Raw genomic sequence first — 18,911 nt, forward strand, 5'->3', positions numbered from 1 at the left:
AGGAAGATAAAATGCAACAGAGGAGCCAGAATAAAACACAGACAAAAACAAGAGACACTTTCACAGCAAGTTGGTCAGCAAACTCAGCATCTCTGTAAATATTCATTTACTTTACATTTTATGTGCATACACACACACACACACACACACACACACACACACGAGTTCAGAGGATAAACTGCAGGTGCTTGTTCTATCTGATGACAGAAGTCAAGTTTTCAGGCATGGTGCATGGGGTTATCTGCTGAGCCATCTCACTTGCCTCAGAGGATCATTCCTAAGCTTGCACAACCACTCAGTGCAAACCAGTGACACAGAAACTTACTCATGTTCTGAAGATCTGCACAGGGCAGATGTTCATGAAGTGATGTCCAATAGGGATGAGTAGATGAACAAATGTGGGATAGAAACATACAGTAAGATATAAGAGACTTAAGGAAATAAGCTTTGAAATATGCTACATTGTAAGTGAACCGTGGTGACATGAGGCTTCAAGCCAGTCACAAAGCACAACAGTATTCCACTCACATGTGGCACTCATAGCCAGTGGCAGTGGAGAGGAGAATGGGGAGCTCAATGAGCTTTCCAGCAGCAGCTTGGAAAGGTGAAACTTCTGCAGCTGTAATGGTGGTGATGGTTGCATAACACGTCAAAGTATTTAATCTCTTAGCAGTAAGTGAAGAGTTGAAGAAAGAAACTGAAAACAATTTCTCCTACATCTGTAAGAAAAACAAGGGCACAGAACAAACTACTGTTCCCCAGAAAAGTAGAGAGGTAGTAAAGCAGATACAAAGGATCATAACTAACCAGCAGAGAAAGTTAAACAAATATGAATACTATATGAACTATGGAGGCCTGGCATGCACACCTTTGAGGATTAAAAACTCCAGGACAGTCCCTGTGATGGGGCACTTGGCCAGGTACTGAAAGTGAATACCCCTCTGCCTCTGCCAGAGGATGGGGAGAGGAGCCACCTGAAATCTGTTTCTAGGGATACAGACTAACTAACAAACTAAGACCTAGTCCCAAGGATTACAGAGTGAGTCTCAGTGCCCTATAACTTACACTGATAAAGGGCCAAGATTCACTGAGGTTCCTTAACCCAGCACATCATGTCCACCTTTCAACAAGAACAAGCACAGAGCACACTACAAAGGAAAAAAAGACAAAAAACAAAACCCACAGGACTGAACCCACTTCAGAACCATAGTTAAGCATGAAAAAAAGAAAGACCAGAGAAATGTTAAGTTCATGATTAATTTGTTAGGAATTTAGTAGAAAATTGGTAGACAGCATGCAGAAGCAGAGGAAGTATCAGCAGGAGAAAGGAAACTCTGAAAACTAAAAAGAGCCAGCACTTGAATACTTTCACCCCTACTGCCCCCTATGCTGGAGAACAGCTTGGGTTCTCAAACACTAAGTGGTCACTCCAGGACTGAGCTGTATCCCTAACCTTCATTATGGTTTTTTCTTTTAAGATTTCTTTCTTTATTATATATACAGTGTTCCTCTGATGGCACACACCTTTAGTCCCAGTACTCAGGTAGCAGAGGCAGGTAAATCTCTGTGACTTTGAGGCCAGCCTGGTGAATTCCAGGACTACACAGAGAAACCTTTTCTCAAATAAACCAAAACACTAAAAAGAAATATCACTCACGGAAGGTGCTGCACACCTAACACTCTGGAAATGGAGACAGAGGATAAGAAAATGTCCAGGACAGGATCAGGTGGTCACCCCTGCTGGCATCTGTGATTCGCCGCATGGCTCCTGCTAGTATCAAAGCCTGGAAAAGTAGTGCTGGAAAGAGGCCAGCAGGAGAATTCATAGAACCTGCTGCTACAATCACAAATAAGCTCCATCACTCGCTCTGGTACCACTTTTGTTCCACAGAGTCTTTTTCAAGTTTGTTAGCAAAGAAAAAAAAGGGGGGGGGTGGACACCTTTCATTGGAAAGAAATAAATATGATTTTGTATAGAAACTACAAAACTTAATTTAAAAACCAATAGGACCGGGGAGATAGTTCCGCTGGTAAAGTGCTCGCTACACAAATATGAAGCTGAGTTTGATACCCAGCACCCAGTATCACAAAAGCTAGATGTGGTAACATGTGCCTATAAACCAAAGTGGACATGGGAATCCTTGTGGTTCAGCGACCAGCTGGTTTAACCTAATTGGCAAGATTCAAACAAACAAGCAAACAAACAAACAAAAAAACACATGGTGGCCCAGCTTGGTGATACACATCTTTAATTCCTGCACTCAAGAGACAGAGGCAAGTGGATCCCTTTGAGTTCAAGGCCAGCCAGAGCTATAAAATAAGGCCCTGTCAAGGGTGTGTTGGGGGGGGGGGGGAGATAGTCAGAGCTATAAAGTGAACCCTGTCTCAGGAAATAAATGAATAAATAAATAAAGCAAGGTAGGTAGCACTGAGTAAAGAGACCATAAGTTGATACCAATCTCCACACACAGATGCACATATATACATACAAATGAATGAAAGGAGGACGAGAGGACCATCCATCCGGCTTTGTCACCTTGTTGAAGAAGCAGGACTCCTCTTTCTGTCCTTCATAAAGACCTGCCTCATGTCTTATTCTTGAGTTGCACACACAGCCGTCCCCTGGAGTGTTCTAGTGTTCTGTACATGGTCAGAGTCACACACAGATTGAACTGTTTTGTTTTGTTGGTTTCTCTCCTGGTCATCCTGTAACTCACTCTGATTCTGCCCCAAGTGCTGGGATTAAAGGTGTGTGCTACCACAGTCCAGCTTCAGCCTTCTTACAGAATCCAGGACCCACCATTCTAAGGATGGCACTACCCACAATGGGTTGGGCCCTCTCCCATATGTCACTAATTAAGAAAATACCCTACAGGTTTGCCTACGGCCAATCAGTGGTAAAGTGCTAAAGCCCAGTGAAGACCCAAAGATTGCAAGGCAGCTGGCATTCTTTCTTACCTACCAAATACATGGCACATGGAGACATGTCTGAAACATGTTACAGATCTACACTTAGGGAAGAGACTCCCAATAAAGAACCAGCAGACTTGAAGAACTGAACAGAATTTAATTTATTAAAAACCATAATGAGGGCCTGGAGAGATGGCTCAGTGGTTAAGAGCATGGGTTGCTCTTCCAGAGGTCCTGAGTTCAATTCCCAGCACCCACATGGTGGCTCACACCCATCTGTAATAGGATCTGGTGCCCTCTTCTGGTTTGTAGGCATACATGCAGAGGAATGCTGTATACATAATAAATAAATAAATCTTAAAAAAACAAAAAACATAATGAAGGTTAGGGATACAGCTCAGTCCTGGAGCGACCACTTAGTGTGTGAGAACCCAAGCTATTCTCCAGCATAGGGGGCAGTAGGGGTGAAAGTATTCAAGTCAATCAAAAAAAATTTTTTTTTCAGGGTGTGATGGCACACATCCCAGCATTCAGGAGGCAGAGGCAGGTTCATCTCTGAGTTTGAGGCCAGCCTGGTCTGTGAGCTCCAGATTGGCCAGGGCTACTAAGAAACCTCTCGAATAAAAAAAGAAAAGAAATTCAAGTTGGTCAATTAATAAAATTCAGGATAGACAATGCTGGATCATTAAGAACAAAGATGGAGCTGAAAAAAAGAAGCACACCGTGACACAGATAGGGCCACAGAAAACATTAGAGAGCACGGAAACTTGGACATATTTGCACAGCAGTTTATCTTGCACCAACTGGATCCAGTTTTGGCAGGAGCCTGTAATTCCATTATTTGGGAGGCTGAGGAAGGAAGATCCAGTTTTAGGCTACTTCAACTACACAAAGAGACCTGTCTTGATGACAAAAGTCAAGTTCCACTGACCAGCAGAAGTAGTGTCCTAACAACCCCCAAACAGAAATGATGAACTGTCCACACAACAGACTCAATAGAAGATCAAAGGAAATACAGGGCTGGGAGATGGTTCAAATGGTGAGCTGTTTATACAAGTATCAGGACACAAGTTCAAATACCCAGCAAGTGTCTATTTTATCCCACAGCTAAAGATCTCTGGGGTTGGCAGGCCAATCCGTGAGCTTCAGATTCAGTGAAAAGATTTGTCTCACAATACAAGGTGGAGAAGCAACTGAGGAAGATATCCAAAGTCATCCTCCAGCCTTCACGTACACGCATATATATGTATATGTGTGTATAGTGTGTGTATATAAAATGTATGTATGTACACACACACACGAAAAAGTGCCAGTTCTGATACATAGTAAAACATGGGAGAATCTCAAAATATGCTAAATGAAGAAACCAGTCACAAAAGATATACAACTACTCACAAGAATGTCCAGACCACAGAGGAGATAATGAAAATATTCTTAATTTAGACTGTGGTGATTTTTACACAATTCTGTGGGATATTAAAGTCTATTAAATTATACAGTTTATAATGTATTTTTGCACTGTTTGTGAGATAAGGTTTCCTGTGGCTCAGATTGGTCTTGAAATCAATTAGTGAATAATGACCTTGAACATGCTTAATCCTCCTGCTTCTACCTGCCAACATATTAAGCTAATGTTTATTGGTTTAAAATTGTTATTTTTAAGACTCCTGAAATGTATAGCTCACCAAACTGGTTACAATCCAAAGAGCTGTTACAATCCAAAGAGCCAGCAAGGAACATTCAAAGTTTGCACTACTTCCTAAAATTGAAGCTAGACATGTCCCAACAGCCTCAGCTCTCCAGTCTGTGCCCCGGAGACACACTTTTGCAATTTTGTCAAAATTGTTGACAGCAGCTTTCTCTTCCTGGAAACGAATCCTATTTTCCAACAACAAGACAAAGGATAAAATGCAACACATCCAATCAGAAACATAACACAGGCAAAGTGGAATGAGCTACAGCTGTGTACATGACTGGACACCCCTCCTTAGTTCCCTTCCTCAGCTCTAATAGCAGTAATCACCCGTCTCTGTAGTCCACAACCCCTGCTAAAGAAAGCACTGTGCTGTCAATTCTCAATGCAGACACACCCTCACAGAAGCCACTATGTGACTAACCTGTTCACATTCCAACTTCATCCTTTCACCTCTCTTCACACCCTACCCGTCAACTCATTCTCACTTCCCTTTCCCTGGGGAGAACAGGGACAGTAAAGGGAATATCAACATGCTCCCATTGCCCATCCTATCCCCATTCCACTCTACCCTCTCCCACCAAGGAGGAACAAAGAGGGCCAGCTCTTCAGCCCAGGGCTAGTGCCTGCCCAAGACTTGGAGGGTGTGGGATGGGCCTGCAAAGGATGTGGACGCTCCTGCTTCACCAAACTGTTCCTCCTGCACAGTAGTACTTCGTCAGGCACACTGTGGCTGTCTGATTGAGAATGACCCCACTGGCTGGTGTTTAAATACTTGCTCTCCAGTTGGAGGAACTGTTGGGGGAAAAGGTGTGGCTCTGGAGGAGGTATGTCACTGGCAGTAGGTTTTGAGGTTTCAAAAAGACTCCAACCATTCACAGTATGCTTCATCATGTGCGGATCTGGATATGAGCTCTCAACTACTGCTAGTGCCATGCTTACCTGTCTGTGGCCATGCTCCCCATCAAGATGGTGATGGACTCCCATCTCAGAAACTGGAAGCCCCAAATAAACCCTTCTTTTCCTTAAGTTGCCTTGGTCATGTTGTTTTATCACACCAGTAGAAAAGTTAACTAACTCACACACCAAAGCACCTAAGGCACACCCACATCCTGATTTACCCATTTCAGTAAAGCCCTAGACATCCATGCCCTCTACCCCAGACAAGTCCCCAAGACAGAGCACTGTCTACTTTCTGTCCATCCAGGTTTCTCACACTTCCTTATGGGAACTACTCATTAAAGATCACTCATAACTTCTATGTCACCAAAGCCAGGAGATATCTTAAGCTCTCATCACACTTGACCTTAAAAGCCACATTCAAGGCAGGTTCCCACCAGCCTTCACAACAGCACTTTCCCTTGCCTGCAGTCACCACCCTTGCCTGGTTTCTCCTTCCATCAGTGTACTTGCACAACATGCCCTCAATGCCATCTAAACACAGAAGATCACACCGTGAAGCCCAGCCCTTCCCTCTGAACTCTAAATGTTGTGTGCTCTCTAAGTGTCCTAACTGAACAAGACCAAATCCACCTCCTAATGTTACCTTTACAACCTGTTCCTGCAGTCTTCCTTTTCCTGCAGCAGGCAAAAGTCCCTACTATCATCCTTTATTTCTCTTATTATTCATATCCAGTTGGCCAGCAAATCTCGTCTGCTCTCACTCCAAGAAGGATCCAGACTCCAACCACTTCTCGATACCACTTCCTGGTCCCCTTAGGCCCAAGCTGACATAACTGCTTTGCTGGATCACTGCCACGGACTTCTAAAGCCTCTAACGCCAGCTGCACAGGGACAGCTATTCTTAACTTAGCTGCAGTGGGACCTTTCAGAAACCAGACCATGTCATACCTTTGGCTCAAAACAGACCTATTTTACCACTGCCCTTAGGGCTCTTCCCTCCAACACAACAAGTATATTCTACTTAATAGCGTCTCAGACAGGCTGAACTCTCTACCTATACATAACAATGCCCCCACATAAGGGCTCTCACCTTAACCTTTCACCTTCTAGGCACAGGGCCCTTCTCGGGTAAAAAAGCACTGCCTTTCAGTCTGAAAAGGGCCCACTCCTTTCCTCTTCTGCTGGCCCCTAGCAGTATCCAGATAGCTACTTATCATTTACTATCTTCCTGAGACTAAAACCATGCAAGGCATGAGAATAGAAACATGATTCGGCTCTGCTCATTACTAAGGCAATAAGTACTCAATGTAGTAAAAAGGAGCTGCTTGTTTGTTTCTGACCACTTAGACCCAAAATAACCATTTGTAAAACAAAATGGATCTGGAGAACAATGTTAAATGACAGACATCATAGAATAAAAGATTCAATTTATACAGTTTAGTGACATTCAAAAATTAAGTCACATTATTTAAGGAGCCATTCACAAATGGCAACATAGAAAGGGATAAAATGCCTTGAAGAGGTCGGAAAGAAGGTGGTTAGAGAGGTCACACAGGACCAAAGGTAGTGACAATACTTTCTGAAACTGGCTAGTGCCAGTATAACTTTCAGTTCCAATTTTTCTTATTTGTACACACTCTCTGAATGAACTCACTAGACTTAAAATAAAAACTAAATATGAATGGGTACTGCAGGTTACAGCACACAAGTGAACCTAGCCTACCACTTGTCCTCAAAGCAAAACTCAACACACAGCCACCTTTGCTAGTTAGCCAAATTTTGACTGGAGCTGTTTTCACACACAATAGCTAAAGAGCTACAGAGACTAAATACTTGCCAACTGACCCTTTTTTTAAAAGATTTATTTACTTATTATGTATACAACATTCCTTCCATGTATACTTGCATGCCAGAAGAGGACACCAGATCTCATTACAGATGGTTGTGAGCCACCATGTGGTTACTGGGAACTGAACTCAGGACCTTTGGAAGAGCAGGCAATGCTCTTAACCGTTGAGCCATCTCTCCAGCCCGAAGTATGATTTCTAAAACATTTATCTTTAAAATCTCTATATTGGGGCAGGAGGGATAGCTCATGCTTAAGGGTGTGTACTGCTCTTTGAGAGGACTGGAATTCCATTTCCAGCACCTGCAAGCAGGCAGCTCACCTGCAACTCCCATTCCAGGAGATTGTGACACCTTCTTCTGCCCTCTGCAGGCACTGTGCTCATATGCACAACTGCACACAAGCACACACACATGCAAATAAAAAAATAAAATGAAAATCTTTCTTATTGGCTCTCAGAACCATATAAACACAGCTCTGTATGCTTTTCTTTTTCAAGGCAGGCTTTCTCTATGTAGCCCTGGCTGTCCTGGAGCTTGCTGGCCTGCCGCTGCCTCGTGAGTGCTGTGATTAAAGGCGTGAGCAACCACCACTGAACTGTATGCTTTTTGACGTGCTGTGGATAAGCACATGTGCCTTGAAGGATTGGTTCATGTTGGCAGATGATGATGCAGTCTTTGTCTCTGCCTCCCAAGTGCTGGGATTAAAGACGTGCACCACCACCACCCTACCAGTCTTTGTTTTTTATGCTCATTTTCTTCACAAATTTTACATTATGATTTTACAGTTTTATTGAGATAGATAAACATTTTTTAAAGGGTCAGTTGGGGGCTAAATTAATTAATTAATTAATTAAATTAAAAAATAGAAATCATACTTCAAACTGGGTAATGGTGCACACCTTTAATCCCAGGACTCAGGAGGCAGAGGTAGGCAGATCTCTGTGAGTTTGAGGCCAGCCTGGTGAGTGAGTTCCGGGACAGCCAAGGCTACATAAAAATATCCTGTTCTCAGGGCAAAAGAAAAAAATCAATACTTCAAAAACCTCAAATTTATGCTTTCTACTTCAGCTAGAGAAAGGATATTATATTTATGTTTATCTACACACAAAATAAATGTAACATAATCATAGTTTAAAGGGAAGAAACTTACAAATAAATACTCCAAAATTTTCCTCAACAAAAATCCCCACCAGTCAGAACTTCTCCAGAGTCTCTGGTTGGTTCTCACTGGCCTTATAGAGCCATTTGCATACATAGCTCTACTGTCAGAATGAGAACAAGGTTGAGAATGACTACACTCAGGCACCACACTGAAGTCAATACTATTCATTCACAGGTAGGGGACTAAAGAGCAGAGAGGAAGACCAGTGCTAGAGTCACAGTTGGAGAACTGCATGCACCAGAACGCAAGCTTTGTGCACTCTTGACCACAATACATTCTGAACTGAGGATAATGTCAAGCCCTGCATGAGAAGTTAAGTACTGTAACACAGGGCAGGTGCCAAATGCATAGGTGCTGAACTCTCCTGAAAGTTACTTCAATGAGAAAGGCCTATAACTCGGCTGGCTACTTAAGAGGCTAAGGCAAGAGTGTTACAAGTTTGAGACCAGCATGGGCTTCAAAGCAAGATCCCGCCTAAATGAATAAAAAGTATTTTAGTCCAGAATATGTTATCTTCAAGAGAACATCTAATTGCTACTCGGCTTTCTGGCCAAGACCAAATGCACTAAGCACTCAAAGTCCACACCAACTAGCTGTAAAGTGTAAGGAATCAAAGCCTCCGTTGGGGCGAATCAGGCTCTGCCAAGCTCATGATGTACAGATGTCCTAGTTGGACATAAAAGTAGAAGCCTCTACCAGCTTAACCAATTTGCCCTCTTAATTGCCACTCCAACTAGTATCCAGATGTCAGTCTCTAATCTCTCAAACCTGAAATAAACTGATCATTGTTCTAACTGGTAAATGGCTCCCTTTCCAGTAAAGGGGAAAGGACTTTCTTAAAAACTAACCAAAGGTGCTTGTTTTGGCAGCACATATACCAAAACTGGAACAACAGAGTAAACGTTCTGGACCCTGTGAAGCATTCCACATTTTCCAGACTATGGCTCCAAATCCTGAGGCCATCAGAGTCAGCACAAGTTGACGAAAAGGAAAGAAAGGAAGGTAATTCAGTGGTGTGTGGCCCAAGTCCTGCAAAAGGATGATTTTGAAGTTACTTGGTTGGGGAGGCCTTTGCAAAACTGGTACCCCAGTGGATGAAGCTAAGACCCAGGTCATAAAGGACATGACTAAAGTCTCAGTGAAAAAGGGGCTAAAAACGTTGAGAAAAGAATTACTAGAGCTCTTGAAACTGACAAAAAGATCCGAAAGTCAAGTTGGCAAAAGTGATGGCTACATTACAACCATTGTAACAGTTGTGGAGGAAGGATTCATTCCACCTAGAAAAGGAAGCTGATACCTGATGACTAAGGATAACCTCCAAATCTACTGCTCTGGCATCAGTTTTTATTTGATCTTGAAAGCCAGGAGAACATGTGGACATCTTGTCATAGGAAGGCTTGCAGAAATCTGATCAACAACCAATCAGTTGTGATCAAGCTGACACTTGTGGAAACTGTCCTCTGAAATCTGTCACTTACTCAGTCAAGGATGCTGCTGTAAACAAAGAACTGAATCCAAAGCAAAAATAACCAAAACCAAATCAAAGTCTATTTCACAAACTTTTGCTAATGCTAATTTGTCTGATGATCCGGATTCTGATGAAGCTGCAATAAGGAAATGAAAGACAGGCAAAAATTGAAGAGAAGAAAGCAGTGCTGAAGAAAAGGATCTCAATGACCAAAATGCAAAGAGAGCCATTACCTACCAGATTACTAAAAATAGGGGACGTACAGCTAGGAGAAAAGAAAACTGACAGAAATCCCAGAGTAAATAGGGAAAAGTTCAGAAGAGCCAAAATTCGAAGATGAGGTGAGGTTCATGAAGTTCATAGAAAGAGCAATGGTATAATGGCGAACTATCTGGCATTTGCACTGGAGTTAAAAAAATGCATTAAGTTGCCACAGCACACGCTTCTAATCCCAGCACTCAGGAGGCAGAGGCAGGCTGATCTCTGTGAATTATTAGAGGCCAGCCTGGTTTACAAAGAGAATTCCAGGTCAGGTTCCAAATCTATAGAGAACCCCTACCCCCCCAAAAAAGAATAAAGGGGAAAAAGTATACTAAGCTTAGGTAAAATTGCTACATAGTCTAGTTTTTTGCAATTATTTTAGATTAATGAAATTATTTAAACTTTGAGGCCATCTTGGTATACAGAATGAGTGCCAGAGCTACACAGAGAAATACTGTCTCTCCTGCCTCCCACCAAAAAAAAAAAAAAAAAAATTAAACAAAAACAACCAAAAAAGGCAAACCAAAGCTAAAAAAAAATTTCCTATTCCATTTTCTTTGTTGTGTAAGGGAGAGGGACACTGAGGTACCAAGGCATGTGTTTGGAGATAAGAGGACAACTTGCTGAAGTTGGTTTTCTCCTTCCACTATGTGAGTCCTGAAGAGCAAACTCAGGGTGCGGCTTATCAGCAAGTGCTTTTACCATTAAGCCACCTCACCAGATCACTCCTCAGTCTAAGTCCCCATACTTCCAGCACCACCCATTACAAGGTCTGTGCTCAAGGTGTTAAGCAAGAAACTACAGGAATTTGGCAAGCTGAGGCAGGAGACTTTAACTTTATCTCAACTTAAAGGCTAACCTGGGTCACTGCATAAAAGGGGGCAAAACAAACAGGAAAGACAGAGGAAGGTAAAAAAACAACATACAGAATCTAGGGGGAAGACTTGATAGGTCTGGAAGCAGGGAGCTGAGTGATTCAAGCACTAAGTATCCATCTTGTTATCACACAGCTCTTCACCAGCATGGAAGGACCTTTTTAAAACACCCCAAATCAAGGAGACCAGTCAAAGTAACATCTTGAAAAACAAAAATGCAGCCATTTTTTTCTTGGTAGCACTGGGGACTCAAACCTAGGGCCAAAAGCATGCTAGGTAAAAGTCCTTTTTAAATATTTATGTGTATATGTGCATGAGCATATGTATGCTTGTATACCACATGTGTGCAGGGAGGGGCCTGTAGAAATCAAAAGAAGACATCAGATCCTCAACTGGAGTTAAAGGCAATTGTGGATGCTACCAACCAAACCCAGGTCTTCTGCAAGAGCAGCCAGTGCTCTAAACCACTGAGCCACTCCCCCCACCCTCCAATTTAAGAAAGTCTTGGTAAACTGCCCAGCAGGCTTTGAACTTGCTATCCTACCTACCTCAACATCCCTAAGTAGTTGGGTTACGAAACTATACCACTAGGTCCCGTTTATTTGTTTATTTACAAGACATCTGGCAACCTAGGGTATCCAAAGTTCAAACAAGTAAGTCAGTCAACCAATACCAGCCCTTTTCCCTGAGGCTTCTACTTAGACCTTATCTGGCCATACCTCACTAATGTCAGAATACACTGCTGGGCTACTTTCTGCATCCTTAAAATCAATACAATATGATACTATGTAAGAGATATTATACTGTATTATTCAGGGAATGAAGGGAAAAATGAAGCCTTCCACATGTTCAATACAAATGAATCCAAAAGCTAGGACACAAGGCACTGCAAGCAGCACTCAAAGCACTGAAGTGGCAGACACTGAAGATCTCTAAGTGGCCACAGCAGAGCATATCTACATTCACATTTATTAGAGGGACTCGGTGAAGTGCTCCATACCTGTGGCAAATTCAAATTTGGCTTTTAAGAACTTTCTGGAGCCGGGCGGTGGTGGTGCACGCCTTTAATCCCAGCACTCGGGAGGCAGAGGCAGACGGATCTCTGTGAGTTCGAGACCAGCCTGGTCTACAAGAGCTAGTTCCAGGACAGGCTCCAAAAAGCCACAGAGAAACCCTGTCTCGAAAAACCAAAAAAAAAAAAGAACTTTCTGGAATGTAATACACTTATATGTGAACCCACAGATGTGAAGCCCAAGGATACAGAGGGCTGAGTATGTAATACTAACAAGCTTTGTTAACTGTCTTTGTAATTGTAAGCTCTAGACTGCAGATCCTTAAGGGCTGTTCATCAATGAATCTGGATCTCTAATACATTTCTGACAAAGGAAAGATTCAATTAGTACACCTGCTAATCAAAACCTCCTGGTGATGGGGAGGGGTGAGAGCTGGAGAGATGGCTCACTGGTTCAAAGCACTTACTACTCTTGTAGATGACCTGGGTTTAGTTCTCAACACTCTCACAATTGCTCACAAATGCCTGTAACTGCAGTTCTTTTTTTTTTTTTTTAGTTTATTTATTATGTATACAGTGCAGGCCAGAAGAGGGAACCAAGTCTCATTATAGATGGCTGTGAGCCTCCATGTGGTTGCTGGGAATTGAACTCAGGACCTTTGGAAGAGCAGGCAAAAAGCTCTTAACCACTGAGCCATCTCTCCAGCCCATAACTGCAGTTCTAAGAGATCCAATGTCCTCTGTGGGCACAGCATGCACATAATACATACATGCAGGCAAATACACATACATAAAATAAAAAGAATCTAAAAATTATTTAGGAAGATCAGAAGTAGATGAAGGTGGGCATGGTAGCTTACAATCTCAGCACCTGAAAGGCAGGACAGAAGGATGTCAAGTTTAATGCTAGCCTGGGCTACATGGCAAGACCCTGTCTCTAAACAAGGAGGGGGTAATAAATGATGGGAACAGTTCAGTGGTTGTTAAGAGTTGTGGGTGGATTGACTGCAGTTCTCAACACAACCACAGGCTGAGATTCAGGACAGAAGTCGGAAACCATCTCCATGCCTCCTGTCTTATAATATATGCCAAGAGTACCATTTAGTGCTGAATTTACAGTTTTCCTAACACTCCTCACTTTAACCAGTAACATCATACCAACTTTAAGTACAGACAAGGACCTCTGTTCCTCCCTCTACTGCCACATTACATCTCTCCAGGAAGAAAGACATTCCTCCACCTGCATCAGAGTCCAGAACACAGACTACTCCTTTACAACTGAGCATGGGTGCTAAAAGCAGAACATACCATATGTTCCCTCCCCTCCACCCTCAAAAGACAGAACTGAGTAAACTGATCCACGTTTAACAACTCTAGGGAAATGTTTTCATTTTAAAAAGAGGGGGGCAGGGTTAGAGATCTAAAAACAAAACTGACAGCTGATCACAAGATGACAGCAAAAGATCTTTTAAAAAAATAATAAACTCAAGAGTGGTATGCTATTTGGCATTGGGGAAAATCTAACTTGCTAAGTTTTAAGCTCAATATGACAATGTAATTTCATGAGGTAAAGGGGGAAACTTTCAAAGTTGTATTTGCAAAATACATAATTTTAAAGCTAAATCTTCAGGCATCTGACATGCTACACACCTTGTCTTCCTGCCACTAAATAACCTCGAAGGCAGGATCCAGGTACTGCAGACACAGCTCCCAACCCACAAAAGTCCTGGAACTCAGCCCGTGAATCTCCACTCTACAACAGTGTAGGTTCTAAAAGGCAGTGGCACTCCAGTATCATCTAGGAAGGTTTATAAAAGTACATTCTCGTGCCTGCAAGATGCCTCAGTGGTACAGGGTGCTTTCCAAAGCCTGCTGACCGGAGTTTCATCCCCGGGACCCACATGGTAGAAGGAAGAACTGACTTGCACAAGCTGTCCTCAAACACACATATGGGCGCTGCAGTGTATGTGCACCTACAATTACACACTTGAAAACTCACACATATGTAATAATTTTTTTAAAAATTAAGCCTCACACTGGCAGCAGTGGTGCACATCTTTAATCACAGTACTTGGGAGGCAGAAGTAGGCAAATATCTGTGAGTTCAAGGCCAGCCTGGTCTACAGAGAGTTCCAGGACAGCCACAGCTACACAAAGAAACTCTCTTGAGAAAATAAAGTCTCAACTTCTACCACAAATTTACAGGGGTGAAGTCTGACATCCATGGTTTAAAAATATTCCAAGTGATTCTAGTGTATGTTAGTCTATCATAATGCCAGCACCACTGATATTTAGGGCTGGATAGGGAGGTGAGCTTACAATAATCTCTGCACAGCAGGTTTAACCTCTACCCTCTACAGCACACTGGAGATGTAATAGGCCAAAACCAATGCTTCCAGAGAGGACAGTTGAAAGACCCTCCTCACCTAGAGTAAAAAGCAGATATGGGGTGAAACTAAGTGTAAAGCACTTGCCTATAGTAAGTGAGGCCATAGGTTCAATCCCCAGTACCACAAAGCAATAAAGGGGAAAAAAAAATCACTTTTACTGATTTTTTTTCTTCTTGAGGGGGGCGGCGGAGGTCTTGTTATATAACCCAGGATGATGGCCTTGAGCTCCAGCTCTTCCTGCCTCTGCCTCCCAACTGCTGGGATTGCTACTATGCCCAATTTTACTAATTCTTCATCTCATTTGGAATATTATGGATAGATGCCAAAGCCTCATCATCCTAGACAGGTGCGTTTCAGAGCTAGACGCTCGGCTACAATGAAATTTTTGAGGCAAAGAAATATGCTTCAATTACCCTGATTTCTCAGTCCAGAATCTATACACGGTATTATCATGGGTCAACTAAAACGAAAGGAAAGTCAACTGAGATCCTGAGAAAGATGTAAAGCTGCTGAAAGTCAAGAGGTCTGGCCAGTATTTTCAAGTACATTTTAAGAAAAAGCAGCTCCTCAGCCTCCACGGCAGCTCAGATCTTGAGGCGAAGGAGCCAGGCCAGACTGCTTGCTCTCTTCATAAAGTAAACTCAGTAAGCTGAGTTTTAGCTGAACAGACAGTTGGAAGAACTTCTTTATCATTTGCTCTTCTGAAGTGTAGTAAATGCAAAAATATAGATCAACATACACTGGTAACATCTGATACGAAATCTAAATTACCAACTACAAGGTCCAAGCTGATCACAGAAGTAAACTGAGTTATCAACCCTGACAAATACTGGTCTAAGGAAGACATGCTTACTTGTAACAGCACATTTTTTAGAGGAAACTCACAAAAGATTCATCTTAAAGCAGCTAAGTAAACCCCAAATAAAGTCATAATTCCACTACCACCTATTTTCTGAACAACTATAGACTAATACTCTTAAACACTCGGTTAATGCAAACTCCTTTTGTTTGTGTGGTTTGTGGCTGGTTGTTTTGATTAGGTGCAGTTGGGAGGAGGTTGATATACTCAAAAGTTTACGTCTGTTTAAGCAATCAGTGTATTCAAGTCTACTTATGATGGAGTTTATCAAAACACTCTTCCCCAGTACACAAGCCAATCCAAGTCACAAGTAACTATCACAAAGAAGACAAGCCTATTTTCAAGTACCACGGAGAAGGAAAAACCTGATTTCAGGTATGACTGAATGAGCGAAAGACATTGCTAAATATTTTATAGACTCCCTGGCCAAATACAGTAAAGTGCGGACCAGGTGCCAAAGCACCCACAGCTACTCCCCAAGTTACATACTGAGCACACCTTATCCAAAGTGATTGGGACTACAACAACTTCGGTTTCAGATTTGAGTCTTGGCACAGACTTTACCAGTTTTGCATCACTAATACAAACTGCTCACAGTCTGAAAGTATGATGCTAAAAAGCCACAGCGTTTTGATGTGAGGTATGTTTAACCTGCACCTTTGCTGAAGCTCTCAAGACTGGATGTAGTCTTCCAATTGCAGCAACAAACCAGGAAAAACCTAAGAAATCATGAAGTTATTGATTTGAGGCAACCACACAGAAGCATCAGAGGAACCTGCTGTTTAAGCCCCTGGGGGTGTATTTCTATAAGTACTGATTAAGACAAAACACTCTCAAGTGTCATGACTCGCTGTTCCAGCACAAGTGGGTGATTTAATTAACTTTCACCCCCCTTCTAATGGAAAAACTTGAAATAACTTCCAGTTCAGTTTTTTTTTTAGCCCACCTGATCCTTCAGCACATGGCTTTCCTAACTGTACCTAAACCTTTAAAAGTTAATTTTAAACTAGGTGTGGTGGTATGTGCCTCTACTCACTCATAAAGCTTGTGAGGTAGAGGCAGGAAGATCAAGAATTTAAGGCTAAACTTAGCTGAACAGAAAGGTCATGAACATCCTAAACTACAGGAGATTCAAAAATAAACATAAAAAATTAATAAATAATGAGACAGGTGTAGTGGTACATGAGTTTAATCCCATTACTCCAGAGGTGGAAGCAGTGAAGATCTCTAACTACACAGTGAGACCCTGCTTCAAAAATAAACAAAATAAAAAAATCAAGTTGACTTTGGTAATTATGGTCACTGTTGGACTGATTCGCTGTGGTAAGCTCAGTTCTAACTGCTTTGTGGGAACTTATTTACATATGTCCTCAGTTACAGGTCTAACATGTACATTGGTTGGGGCAAACTTATGGGACAGAATTGTTTTCCCGGGTCACAGGGGCAGCAAAGATAAGAAATTTGCCCAAGGTCACAGGGCTAGAAAGTGGCAAAGCAAGATTTAATTTCCAAATTGCCCAAAAGAAAGTTCAACCACCACTGACACAATAGAGATCTAGCACCTTACTACTTCAAGGCACATTTTAGTCATAGGCCATCTGAAGTCCCTTTCTCACGGGCTGCCTCATAGGCAACATGACCTTGAGGACAAAAACCAAAGTAAACTTCACTTAAGAAAGTGAAACAGTATCCATATTAACAAGTGCTCTGAGGGAAGGAAACCCATCGAAGAGCCCTCCTCCCCGGGGCGGAAAGCAAAAAAACATAAACAAAGCTCTGACCCAACCTAAAGAGAACGCAGCGGGTAGGGGGAAAATGACAGCAGGTCACGCGGTGGAGAAGACCCGGCGCGGAGCTAATCAAATCACTCATTCCGTCCCACCTACAACTCGAAGTTCAAGTTCTGAAAAAAGGCAACGGCCTGGAAGGGGGGAAAAAAACCCTCCAAGTTAACACTGAACCGAGCTTCTTTAAAAGGGAGATACTCGGAGCCACAAAAATAAGCCCGCACCCCAGCTCCAAAACAACAAGGAGTCTCGAGTGCCCCCGGTCAGCGGAGGCTGAGGATTCACCGCGAAGGCCCCGGGAGGCTCGGAACAGGTTTTTTTGTATTCCGATGACTCTGCGGCTAATGCCCAGAAACCCACAAAACTTGTTCCTCGGAGGACCAGAGTCCAACAAAGGCTTTCGCGAAGGTCTCCGACGAGTTGACAAGCTCCGGGAGACCTCGAGAAGTCGCTGGGAAGGCCCCGGCGCGGGAGCCCTGGAAGCTCGTCCCGGACCCCCGACTTGGCTGCGGCTCTCTTCGCCTCGCCCGGGCTCCCGCCTCGCCCAGCCCGGAGAGTCACCTCGGCGTCCAAAGTTCGCCGCCGACTCGGCGGGCTGCCAACGACAGGCTGACAGGAGCGGGCGACTCGGTCCCGGCCAGGGCTGGACGCCGCCTCCCGGGCCGCCAAAGCAGCCGATTCCGGGGGGGAGGGGAGAGGGGCCGGGACGCTCCCTCCCCACGCCGCCCGGACCCGACCACCACCCCAGTCGGTCGGCCGCCCGCCCGCGCGGCCAGCGCACCCCGTGCCGCCACCACCTCCCCCGAGTTACCTGGAGGCGCCCACGACCCGCAGCTAGTCACGCTCAGGCGGGAAAAGGGCTCACCGACACCATCAGCAAAGCGCCCAAAATGGCGGACGTATCAAGCAGGCCTGGAGTTACCCCCGCCCTCCCTCCGGCCGCCCCGCAGCCAATCTCGGGCAAGACTCCGCCCCCTTCCCGAAAATAATTGGCCTGACTCTCCCGCCCCCCACAACCTATTGGCCCTCCCAGCGAGGCCCTCGCCTCTACTCCGATTGGCTCGGGGCCCTTGTCAATCAAACGCAAGAGGCGCATTCTTTTTCCCAGGGTCTTGACGAATCCGGAACCTCTAGGACCCCGGTGTCTGAGAAACAAGTCAGAAATTGGGAGAAGCTTGGGCTGGGTTCCTATACGCCGTAGCAACAGCAGTGCCTCGCGTGACTGACGCTTCGGACCACCAATCCGCATAGTCAGTGCATTTTTAAAAAAAATGAGCCAAACCAATCCCGGCTGTGTAGCTTTAAGCTACGAGGGAACCAATGGGATAGCACAATGACAACAGGCGGTGGGGCAACGGCCGCGGGGGAGGGAAGGGGGGGGGGAAAATACCGGTGATGACGTGAGTCACAACAAGACCTGAGGCGGAAATCACCCAGAGTTGGGGAATTAGCTCAAATGGTAGAGCGCTCGCTTAGCATGTGAGAGGTAGTGGGATCGATGCCCACATTCTCCACTGCATAGTTTTATAAAAGTGTCTGTTTAAATTAAACACTTCAGACAAACTAAGAGACAATCCGAAAAATGGGATCAAAGTTGAGGTCTTTCTGAGACAAACTCTTAGAAAAGAATGCCAGCTTGTGATTTTTGTCACAGAAAAGAATTTACACATGAATTTCTTCCAAATGCTAGAGTCCCACCAATTGAACCATACATTTGTCCCACCTCAGAGCTGAGGTCCTGGA

At 43.7% G+C, this 18,911-nt stretch overlaps 1 protein-coding gene across 6 annotated transcripts in view; it reads right to left on the reverse strand.

The window, feature by feature from the left end:
- Ppp6r3 (protein phosphatase 6 regulatory subunit 3) overlaps window positions 1-18,091 on the reverse strand; it is a 123,748-nt gene extending 105,657 nt beyond the window's left edge. For 4 of the 6 annotated variants that reach the window (XM_038329388.2, XM_038329379.2, XM_038329371.2 and 1 more), the window contains exon 1: window positions 17,980-18,091. The gene's annotated coding sequence lies outside the window, so the exon portion shown is untranslated. The remainder of the gene's footprint in view (window positions 1-17,979) is intronic. The other 2 variants (XM_038329363.2, XM_038329336.2) reach the window with 2 other exon arrangements.
- Between the last annotated feature and the right edge of the window lie 820 nt (window positions 18,092-18,911).

The sequence above is a fragment of the Arvicola amphibius genome, chromosome 1 (genome assembly GCF_903992535.2).
Source record: "Arvicola amphibius chromosome 1, mArvAmp1.2, whole genome shotgun sequence".
Lineage (NCBI taxonomy): Eukaryota > Metazoa > Chordata > Mammalia > Rodentia > Cricetidae > Arvicola > Arvicola amphibius.